This window comes from Hyaena hyaena, unplaced genomic scaffold, assembly GCF_003009895.1.
Source record: "Hyaena hyaena isolate Hyena2069 unplaced genomic scaffold, ASM300989v1 scaffold_680, whole genome shotgun sequence".
Lineage (NCBI taxonomy): Eukaryota > Metazoa > Chordata > Mammalia > Carnivora > Hyaenidae > Hyaena > Hyaena hyaena.
Genome location: NW_024081312.1, coordinates 593,057 through 604,713, shown reverse-complemented (window position 1 = coordinate 604,713; position 11,657 = coordinate 593,057).

Sequence of the window (11,657 nt, the reverse complement as noted above, 5' to 3'; positions counted from 1 at the left end):
AAAAGAAAATTTAGTATCTGTTGATATGGATGAGAAACTAAAATTCCCATATTTAAAACTGTCAGAAGGGACCCTTCGGTGGCACAGTTGGTTGAGCATCTGACTCTGTTTCGGCTCAGGTCACAATCCCAGGGTTGTAGGGTTGGGCTCCCCACTGAACATGGAGTGTGCTTGAGATTCTCTCCTGTCACTCTACCTCACTTGCTCACTCTCTCTAAAATATATTTTTTAAAAAGTGGGGATGCCTGGGTTGCTCATTTGGTTAAGCATCTGACTTAGGCTCAGGTCATGATCTGGTGGTCCGTGAGTTTGAGTCCCACATCAGGCCCTGTGCTGACAGCTCAGAGCCTGGAGCCTGCTTCAGATTCTGTGTCTCCCTCTCTTTGCTCTTACCCTGATCACACTCAGTCTCTCTCTCAAAAATAAATAAATACTAAAATTTTTTTTAAAAACTCAGAAGACTTTTAAATGGAAAACATTAAATCACTCAGAAATATTAAAAAAAAAAAAAAGCTGAAAAGTTACAGTGGACAGAGGAGTGGAAAAGCTTTGTAGTGTGAAAAAGCAAAGGTTTCAGGTATGCTGTGGTTAGGGGCTGTTGAAGTGGGATGTCCAATGCCATTGGTTAGGGGTGCTTATTTGTCTTTCTAGGTTTGGTCTTCAGTTGGAAGCACAGACAGAATTAGGGGTGCCTTGTCACTAATCAAGTGCTGGCCATTTGGGGAAGATTGTTACAGAAGTTAATGTTTAGTTTCCTCGATTGTCACTAGACATAGCAACCCGGGGTCCCTCAGGTCTGACTTCTAGCATGCTGGCTCCCTTGGTTGTTTGGTCTTTGTAGATAAAGGGTTTGGTTTTCTGGGGAGGTTGCTGCAGATTGTAGGTCAAAGTTTTATTTTTGTATAAGGTCTGTCCACAGTCCATTTTGTGTATTCATCTCTCAGAGCTTCTAGTGAGCAGTAGCTACCCTTGTATTAGGGTTCTTCAGAGGAACCGAACTGAGAGAGAGAGAGAGATTAATTTTAAGAAATTGGCTAATGTGACTCTGGGGCTGGTCAGTCTGAAATCTGTGGGGCCAGAGCTAGAGAGTTGTTGAGAGTTGTTGCTGTCTTGAGTCCAAACTCTGCTGAGTCTCAGGCAGGGATTCTGTGTTGCAGGCTTGAGGCTTAGTTTTATGTTAAATGCTTTGCTTTCAACTGCTTGGATGAAGGCCACCGACTTCATAAAGACTGGTCTCCTTTGCTCAAAGTCTACTAATTTAATGTGAATCACATCTAAAAGCTATCTTGCCAATAACATCTAAACTGGTATTTGACCAAACAGCTGGGCACCATAAGCCTAGCCAAGTTGATGCATAGTTAACCATCACAACCATGTCCCAGGCACTGTTCCTTACTGCCTGAGAAAGCACCATTATGTTTATTAGGGCTTATGAGGTCTATCCACAACTTTTGGTTATCTGCAAGCATATATCCCTCCATTAACATAGTTTACCCGGAGACAATGATTTAATATTTAAAAACTACACCCTCCACCTCCCACCCCCTTCATGAATACATCTGGCCTTGTAGAAAGGAAACAATTAGACAGTCACCTTCCGGTTGGGTTAGCTGAAGTCAGGCTGCCGGAATACTGTGGTCACGGAGTTGCTTTATAGGGACTTTATTCAAAATTCTATTCCACTCTCATGTTTACTACATTCATTGTTGGAATTCTGAGTGAAATTAGTATCTTACACCAAAGCTAGTGGGTACTATCTTAAGTAGACATACAGCATTATGGTTATTATATTCAGCTAGATGACATTTAAGAGAAAATATGACAGAGTATATAACAAGCTCATTTCTTTTGCTTGTGCCTCAGTTTAGTCATATCTTTGTACCTGAGAGCTTATTCATAGCTGGCTTCTGGCTGCTTTCTATTACATAAGAAAAGAAACGGCACTTACTCTTTGACTCAGTGTTCTTATATGTTTTCTTAGTTTTTTAGTGATTTCCACTATAGGTAAAATAAAATGATTTTGGAATTTTGAGCCAAAAGACTACCAGCTCTGAGATGTGAGGGGTAAATAAAAAGTAACCATGAAATCTGGACTATTTTTTAAAAATTAAGATATCCTTTTCAACAAGAGTAACCTTAAAGGACCTGAATTCCATAGAGTAGCCAGTAAAACACTTGGGAACTATAAATTTATTTTAACAAAATTGGAAATCTAATACCCTGCATTTTTATAAAGTGAAAATAATGTCACTTAATTACTTAGGTGGACCTAAAGAAAATTTAGGCCGAAGGAAATAAAGCTTGTAATGCACTTTAGAAAAACAACTTAATGCTGTATAAGAAAACCCCTAGGCCAATAGCAAAAGAAAGAAAAAGAAATGATAATATGATTGAACCAAACGTCATCTAGGCAGTAACAAAAGTAGTATTATTCAAAAAAGGGGAATTCTCTTAGGAATTACCCAGAGATAAATAAGAAAAAAAAAAGAATCTCCATCTCCACAATAAAAGAAACCATGATTCCATTTGCTTCATGTTACAAATGAGAACTTAGAAAAAAGTAAGTATAATAAAAAATATAATTGCTTTGGGGGAGAAATTAAAGATTAGTTGAGAAAAGGATTGCTGTATTATTATTTTTTAAGATCCACCTTTGATTTGGTTTTGACTTATTGGTCACAAAGTCAATTCAAATTTGTTCCCACAAGGGGGTGGCTCAGTCAGTGAAGTATCTGACTCTAGATTTCAGCTCAGTTCATGATTTCACAGTTCGTGAGTTTGAGTCCCGCATTGGGCTCTGCACTGGCCATGTGATGCCTACTTGGAATTCTCTCCCTCTCTCTGCCCCTTCCCAGCTTGAACTCTCTCTCTTTCAAAGTAAATAAATTTTAAGAAAGTGTGGTAAAATAAAAATTAAAAAAAAATAAATTTGTTCCTGCTAGAGCTGTCAGAAATTGCAAACATTTCCTATCTTTTGAGTAAAATGCCTCTGACAGAACACATGTAGTCTAGTAGTAGAGATTAGAGATTACTCACTTCATTATTATTTTTACTATACTTTATATCTCAATTCCTTCAGTTAGAAAAATGTTCAGGCCTGATTGTTTTATGAGTTTTTGTTTTCATTTATTAGCTCACTTGTTCTTACACTTCCCTGTTAAATTGGAAGGTACAGGTATAATCCATTTTCTGCAGAGAAGGAAAGAAAGATTTGGAGTGGTTTTGTGACTGATCCTTACCACATAGGGCTGGAACTCTGGTTTTCTGACCTCATTTCATTTTCTCCAGGCACCATTCTTCATCCAGCATGAGAGAATTCCTAAACAGATTAGCAAACGACTCTGGAAATTGTGAAAGTTGTTATTATGTGACCAACTCATTATAAAGAAAACTCTAGTTTCTAGTGGGGAAAGAGAATAGGGTTGGACTGTCTCAGATGCATACGTATTTGATTCATACAGCTTACTTTATTTCTGATAAGAGTCTAGCAAAGTCTAGCCTTGGCCTGCTTCTCAAGGGGTGGTCTCTGAAATAAATGCCCTACAGAAATGGGGAAAGGGGACTGGCCTTTTACAGTCCTGTATTATTCAGTCATTAGTTATGAACTGGGGAAAGAAAGGGGCAGGGAAGGTGGTGATGGTGAGAGAGTGTTTGGGGAACCTCCCTGCAGAAGTGGTTCTGACCAGCACAAAGCAATTCTTTGGACAAGGGTGGATGAGTGCACTGCTGTGGTAAAGGATATCCAATGGATATTAGAGTATCCACTGCCAAATACTAAGTTATTCCTTGTCCATTTATATCTGACAACCTCCAAGCTAGTCTAAAAAAGCTACTGAGGCTGTAACGTGATTATTAGAATATGATAAAATTTCTCCCTCCCTTCCATAATATTTTTTTTCTCTTCTGGAAAAAGGATTATAGAGGCCAAGGATAGGCCACCTCCAGATGGGCCACTTTGGCATGAAGATTATCTTTTAGTTAAAAAGTAATCAAGGGTACGCACCTGGGTTGCTCTGTTGGTTAGACATTAGGCTCTGGCTTTCAGCTAAGGTCATGATCTCACAGTTCATGGGTTGGAAACTGATGGAGGGCTCCAAGGTCACTGACATCACAAAGCCCATTCAGAATTCTCTCTCTCCTCTGTCTCTGCTCCTCCTCTGCGCTCTCTTTCTCAAAATAAATAAATAAGCTTTTTTTTTAAATCTAAAAAAAAAAAAAAAAGGAATCAGAGATCCCTGGGTAGCTTGATTGGTTAAGCATCCAGGTCTTGATTTTGGCTCAGGTCACAATCTTGTGGTTCATGAGCTCGAGCCTCCAGTCGGACTCTTTGCTGACGGCATGGAACCTGCTAGGGATTCTTTCTCTCCCTCTCTCTCTGCCCCTCTGCTGCTCATTCTCTCTCTCTCTCTCTCAAAATAGATAAAGAAACATGAAAAAAATTAAAAATAATTAAATGGAATAGGGTAAAAAATAAAATAAAAATAATAAAGCAATCAAAACCCAGCAGCTTCAGAAAAAGCTTTTTATCTCCCTCTCAAATTAGATGTAGGACCTGCTCCAAGAAAAGAGCTATCACCATAGATAACTACGTTATGCTATAAACTAGGAGTGCTAGACTGCAAAGAGCCTGGTAAGGCCTGATGACCAAAACCCTCTGCACCCCATTGTTTCCTTCCGGTCCAGGAAATATTTGTTTACCAAACATTTACTCTTTTTCATCTTTCTGTGAATTGCATTTTTCCTTTTTAAAGCTCCAGGCTCGTAGCCCTTCTCCTTAGTTCAGAAAGACATATATACTTATCTCCTTCTCCAGACTGTCTTTGGAATATCCATGTCTGTGTAAATTCCCCCATAAGAACATATGAAATTAAATTTTATTTCCTCCTGTTAATCTGTCTCATGTCAGTTTGATTCTTAGGGCAACTAAAAGGACCTTGAAGAGGACAGGAAATTCTTGATCCTCGATGCCAGGAAAGCAATTAAAAAAAAAAAAATAGGCTTCCAGGGGCGCCTGGGTGGCTCAGTCGGTTAAGGGTCCAACTTCAGCTCAGGTCATAAACTCAGAGTTCATGAGTTCTAGCCCAACATTGGGCTCTCTGCTGTCAGCGCAGAGCCAGCTTCGGATGCTCTGTCCCACCCACCCTACTGCCCCCAACCCCCGCTCTTCCCCCACTAGCCTGCGCACACACTCTCTCTAAAATAAAATAAACATTAAAAATATAGGCTTCCCTTATGAAAAGTGGAAATCAGACTGTTCAAAATCCCAGCTCCTGTGTTTACCACCTACTTGACCTTGTTTTGAGCAGCTTATTTAAATACTTGAAGCATCAATGTCTGTCCTTATAAGTAAAATGGAGATAATAACAATGTTTGCCTCATAGAGTTATTATGAGAATTAACTGATATAATAAAGGTAAAGCACGTGTGGTAGGTACTCAGTCATTGTTAGCTGTCCCCTGGCTTTGTAATGACCACTGTAAAATTTCTGTGTGTACACCTTCAAGTTCTTTTATAGATTGTTTTGAATATTTGAATACCCAAGTAAAAACTGTGGGTTCAACTCCTGTTGCAATTTAGATTTATAACACTTTGTTATTAAGTTACAGACTGGTTATTCTGGTTGGAGGGAGAAGGGAGGTGGTTTCTTTTGTTTTTTTTGTTTGTTTGTTTGTTTTTTCATTTTAGCCTAGCCACAAGTTGCTTGCTTCCACCAACGGGTGTGGGGGAATTCTTCTTCTTTTCTTTTTTTTTCTTTTTTAGTTGAATATTTCAGAAAGAAATGTCAGAGGATCTGGCTGACCCATATGGTGTAGCGAATACAAATGATAACAGAGTATTTTGAAAATACAAAGCAAGGTTAAAAGTTTAATCATCACCAAATAACAATAATGCTCATTGTAATACTGTGGAAAGGTTTGAAGTTGTACTTGTTTTAAAGGAGCTAAGAAAGGAAATTCATTGTTAAAAATTTTCAACGTTGGATGAGTTGACAGCATGGAAGATTTAAAAGTATTTAGTGCCAGATATCCTCTTGTGGTTTTGGTTCTCAAAAATCAAATAATCTTTGTAAAAGGCAGAATAACCAAAATTGCAGTGATTTTGGTAAAGCAGCTAGAGTGGCTACCTTTTGTTTCTGACTATCCTTTTTTTTTCTTTCTTTCTCTCTCTCTTTTGTTCTTTCCTTCCTTCCTTCTTTCTTTCTTTCTCTCTCTCTTTCTTTTGGTTAGGCTTCCTTCTCTTTTCTTATCTTGCTACTGATATTCTGAACAGAAACAGTCCCCTCTGATATTGAAATAAAGGAAATATTTCTTTGCAAGGGAAAATGGGAATCTTCATATTTTTAGTTTTACAGGTTGTACACAATAATATTATTATATTTACAGGTTTGATATTATATTAGGGCTCTCCAGAGAAACAAAATCAGCAGGAGGTGAGTGAGTGTGTGTGTGTGTGTGTGTGTGTGTGTGTGTGTGTGTGTATTGCTAGACTGGAGATGCAGGGAAAGTCATTGTTTCTGTTCTAGTCTGAAGGCCATCTGCTGAGGAACTCTTTCTTTCAGAAGGTCAGTCTTTTGTTCTATTCAGGCCTTCAACTGACTGGATGAGGCCCACCCATGTTATAAAGAGCAATCTACTTCACCTAAGTACACCAATGTCAATATTAATCGCATCCAAATTACCTTCAGAAACATCCAGAATAATGTTTGATAAAATATCTAGGCAGTGTGGCTCAGCCAAATAAACCTATAAAATGAACTATCACAGATATCTAGTAATAATGGCCAATTTTCATTTAGCTCTTCCTATGTGCTAGGTACTTGGCTACGGTTTTTACAAGCAATGAATTCTCATGCAATTATTTGAGCAGATGCTATTACTATCTTCTTTTTATAAATGAGGAACTAACACTAAGGGAAACTAACCTTTAAAAAAACTTGCCTAGGCCATCTAGTAGATGCTAGAGCCAGGACATGAACCTAGTTTGTATGAATCCTAAAGCCCATGCTCTTAACAAACAAGTCATATTCCTACTTCAAGGTCACCAATTTGTTTGCCATGCTTTTGTCATTTTTAGTAGAATACTCTGGCAGCATGGGAGAAAGTCTGAGACTGGTAATCAGGAGACATAATGTCTTTTTTTCATTCAGTGTTTTTGAGCTATAACTGCTAGAAATATGTTATGTTTAGGAGATACCATGTTGAGTAAGACAAAGTCTTAGTTTTTAAAAATTTAGTGGAAGTTCTGGGAAGTACATGTGCTAAGTCATGCATGGAGTGCTATGACACCATAGAACAGTGATACCGAATCAAGTCCTGAAGGGCCAGGGGAAACACCCTGAACAAAAGATGTCCAAGTTGAATCTTGAGAGCAGAGTAGGTATTAGCCAGATGAGCAGGGATGGAAGAACATTCTACAGCATAGCTAGGACACAGTTTTCTCACTGGTGAAAATTAGGGACTAAACCAAAATAGCTCTAAGATCCCTTCTATGTTAGTTTTCTATTACTACCATAACAAATTACCACAAAATTAGCAGCTTCTACAACACACATTTAGTATTTTACAGATAGGAAGTTTAGAAGTCTGACACAGGTCTCACTGCACTAAAATTAAGGTATTCCTCTCTGGAGGCTATTGTTCCATTGTTGTTTCTTGTGGTAGCAGGACTAAGATCTGCATTTTCTTGGGTTGTCCCAGCCTCTAGAGGCCAACATGTGCCTTGATACAGGGTTTCCTTCCCTCCGTGTTCAGAGCCAGAAAAAGTGGTTTCACTGCCTCTCATGCTTTGAATCCTTCTTTTTCCATCTCATCCCTCTGACCCAGTTGGGAAAGATTTTCCACTTTGAAATTTTTTTTAAATGTTTTATTTATTTTTGAGAGAGAGATAGAGACAGCATGAACAGGGGAGGGTCAGAGAGAGAGGGAGACACAGAATCTGAAGTAGGCTCTAGGCTCTGAGCTAGCTGTCAGCACAGAGCCCGATGTGGGCCTCAAACCCATGAATCATGAGATCATGACCTAAGCCGAAATCAGACACTTAACCAACTGAGTCACCCAGGCTCCCCAAGATTTTCCATTTTTAAAAGCTCATATGATTAGATTGGGCTCACTTGGATAATCCAAGGTGATATATTTTCAGGTTATTCTGGAAATGTTTACAACTTGTTTGTGTATTCTCTAGTCTGGCATCTGGACTTCAGGTTGCAGAATCAAGGGGATTATGTTTTTATATTGGTTATCCCTCACCAAAACTGGGGTGGTGATTTCCAACATTGCTTCCTTCTACTGCCAGGTCACATTCAAGGTTGACCGAGTCTTAAGGTCTTCCTCAACTCTAGGGTGCCTGGTGGCTCAGTCAGTTAAGCGTCTAACTCTTGATTTTGGGTTAGGTCACAATCTCATGGTCCTGAGATTGAGCCCCACATAGGGCTCTGTGCTGGACATAGAGCCTGCTTAAGGTTCTCTCTCTCCCCTTTCTCCCTCTGCCCGTCCCCTGCTCATCCACTTTCTAGAACTCTCTCTCTTGGGGCACCTGGGTGGCTCAGTTGGTTAAGCATCTGACTTCAGCTCAGGTCATGATCTCACGGTTCGTGGGTTCAAGCCCCATGTCGGACTGTGTTACTGACAGCTAGCTCAGAGCCTGGAGACTGCTTCAGATTCTGTATCTCTTTTTCTCTCTGACCCTCCCCTGCTCATGCTGTCTCTCTCTTTCTCTCTCTCTCAGAAATAAATTTTAAAAAACATTTAAAAAATTAAAAAAAATAGAACTCTCTCTCAAAAACCATGAAAGACTCTGGAATGATGAGAGCAAACTGAGGGCTGAAGGTGGGTTGGGGAGAGTGGAAGGGGAGTGATGGGCATGGAGGAGGGCACTTATTGGGATGAGCACTGGGTGTTATATGTAAACCAACTTGACAATAAACTAAGGAAAATAAAATAAAATAAAATAAAATAAATAAAATTCTACAAAAAAAAATCTTCCTCAAAAAAAAAATCTTCCTCAACTCTTAGTGGATTTCTCTTTGCTCCTCAGACCTACAAAACTAGGGCCTACCCTCTGTATTGAGCTGAATCTAACCTGGTGGTTAGGAGCAATGTCGGTTAGAAAAACATCCCCGTTTTGGTGAGGGATAACCAATAAGCTTGGTTCTTTCACCTGGATACCAGAAGCCAGATTTCCTGAATTTATGGAAGAAATAGGTCTATATGGAGAGGGAAAATTAGGACCCTCAGATCTAGATGTTCTTCTGCTGCCCCACTCAACAGTCTGCGGGAAAATGTGTGATCAGAAGCAGAGAAGGGGAAAGTTGTGCTTAATATCATTTTAATATAATTATTATGAAATATAATTTTAACTTATAAGATTAACATTTTAACTTATAAGACCATGTATTTTATGACACTGTAAAATATACTTCAATATTATACATCACATACTGTCTCTAGAATACATCATACATTTTTTCAAATGCAAAATGGGGTTGCAAGTATGGACTCTTGAGCCGCATGTCCTGAATTTGAATTCTGGTTTTACTTTTCATGGGACTTTCAGCAAATTACTTATTCTCCTCTCTGTTTCCTCATTTCTAAAACAGGGATGATAATGTCACCTACTTTTCTGGATTATTTTGAACCATAACTGGTAGGATGCTTGTAAAGTGCCTAGCACAGTGTCTGACATATGTACAAGAACTTATTGTTGAGAGAGTACTGTTATTATCTCCGGAGTATTGAGAAAAAGCTTGCAAGTGGTTACATGGCCAATTATGGTGGATTCAAGATCAGAGCTCATTTCCTGCCCGCACTCTATCCATGCTCTTGTTTCTGAATCTCCACATAGCCTGTGTATGCGGTGTTGTTGGATGACTTTTTTCTCCTCGTCTTGGGGAAAATCTATAGGGGAGAGGTATTTATCTTGTTTCTCTATGCCTCAAATCAGTTATAACCAAATTTGACTACATTTTTGCTTTGCTATTACAAAAGACACTCCAAAATCCCGCTTTCTTCTGACTTTTCACTTTTTCAAACTGGTAATGTTTTTAAAGTTGCTGGATATTTTGATAATGTGTTTCCTTGGTTCTTTGTTTACAAAAAGACTTACTGTGTTAGTAATCCTTGGTAAATCTTCAACAACACCTGGTCAGGTGCCCAGAGTTTTATTAGTAGTGTCAGAAACAGCAAACTACAGTTGGCTCATAGCAGGTTAAGGGCAATCCCCAACCAAAAGTACCTAAATTTCAGACATAGTAACCCACTGATGAGATGTATTTCACTGAAGTTTGCACCAAACATATCCACCAAGATTATCTTGTCAATAAATTTGTTTCTAGAGAAGCGTATCCACACCTGTCAAGAGAGGTTATTTTAGGAATTTCCTTTTTTCCCTTTTCCGTCGCCCTTCTTTTTTTAAAATTTTTAATGTTTTATTTATTTCTGAGAGAGAGAGAGAGACAGCATGAACAGGGGAGGGTCAGAGAGAGAGGGAGACACAGAATCCGAAGCAGGCTCCAGGCTCTGAGCTGTCAGCACAGAACCCGACACGGGGCTCCAACTCACAAACCGCAAAATCATGACCTGAGCCGAATTTGGATGCTTAACTGACTGAGCCACCCAGGCGCCCCTCCTTCCCCCTTCTTTTAGTTATTCTCTCAGACAACTGATTTTAGGAGATAATTTAAGTATACAAGGGGAAAAACAAATAACCTACAAAACTATAGTGTTCACAAAGTCTACTAAGTTAATTTACATAAAAGGATTGCTGCAAATATTAATCTGCTTTGTATAAATTGTCTCAAAATAAAAATGTCCAAGAAGATGATTTGTAATTGCAAAAGATATAACTGTTATAGTCTCCTTACTTTTCCTTAATTCTTGCTTTTGTTTTCTCAACCCCCAATGTTATCAGTACTGTGGATATTTTTGTTTTATTTTCTATCCTGCATTAGTTCCACTTTCCCTAAAGTATCTTGTCACTCAGCAGGCTGGCTCGGGCTTGTTGACAGGGCAGTGGCGGGATTCTACATGAGGGCGGGAATGTACAAGGCATCTTGAGACCACAGCCTCGGATTGACACAACATTGCTTCCACAGCACCATATTGGCCAAAGCAAGTCACAAGGCTAGCCTAGCTGCAAGGACCGGGAATAGACTTTGCCTCTTTATGGGAAGAGCTGAGAGTCACATTGCAAATCACATTGACTGGGGACCTTTTTTGCAACTACTACGTCACAGTCATGAAGGAAATTGCCTGGAGTATCCTCTGAACTATATATATCTTCCTCTGCAATCTATCAGGTGCCACTTCTGTCCATGATAGATCTCTTAGGATATACTAAAGAGGGATAGCAAACAAATCTTTCTCTTTCTTTCTTTCTTTCTTTCTTTCTTTCTTTCTTTCTTTCTTTCTTTCTTTCTTTCTTCCTTCCTTCCTTCCTTCCTTCCTTTCTTCCTTTCTCTTTCTTTCTTTCTTTCTTTCTTTCTTCATTTCTTCCTTTCTTCCTTTCTTTCTTAGGTTTACTTATTTATTTTGAGAGAGAGAGAATCCCAAGCAGGCTTTTTTGCACTGTCAGCGAGTGTGGAGCCTAGCACTGTGAGATCACGAACTGTGACATCATGATCTGAGCTGAAACCAAGAGTTGGATGCTTAACTGACTGAGCC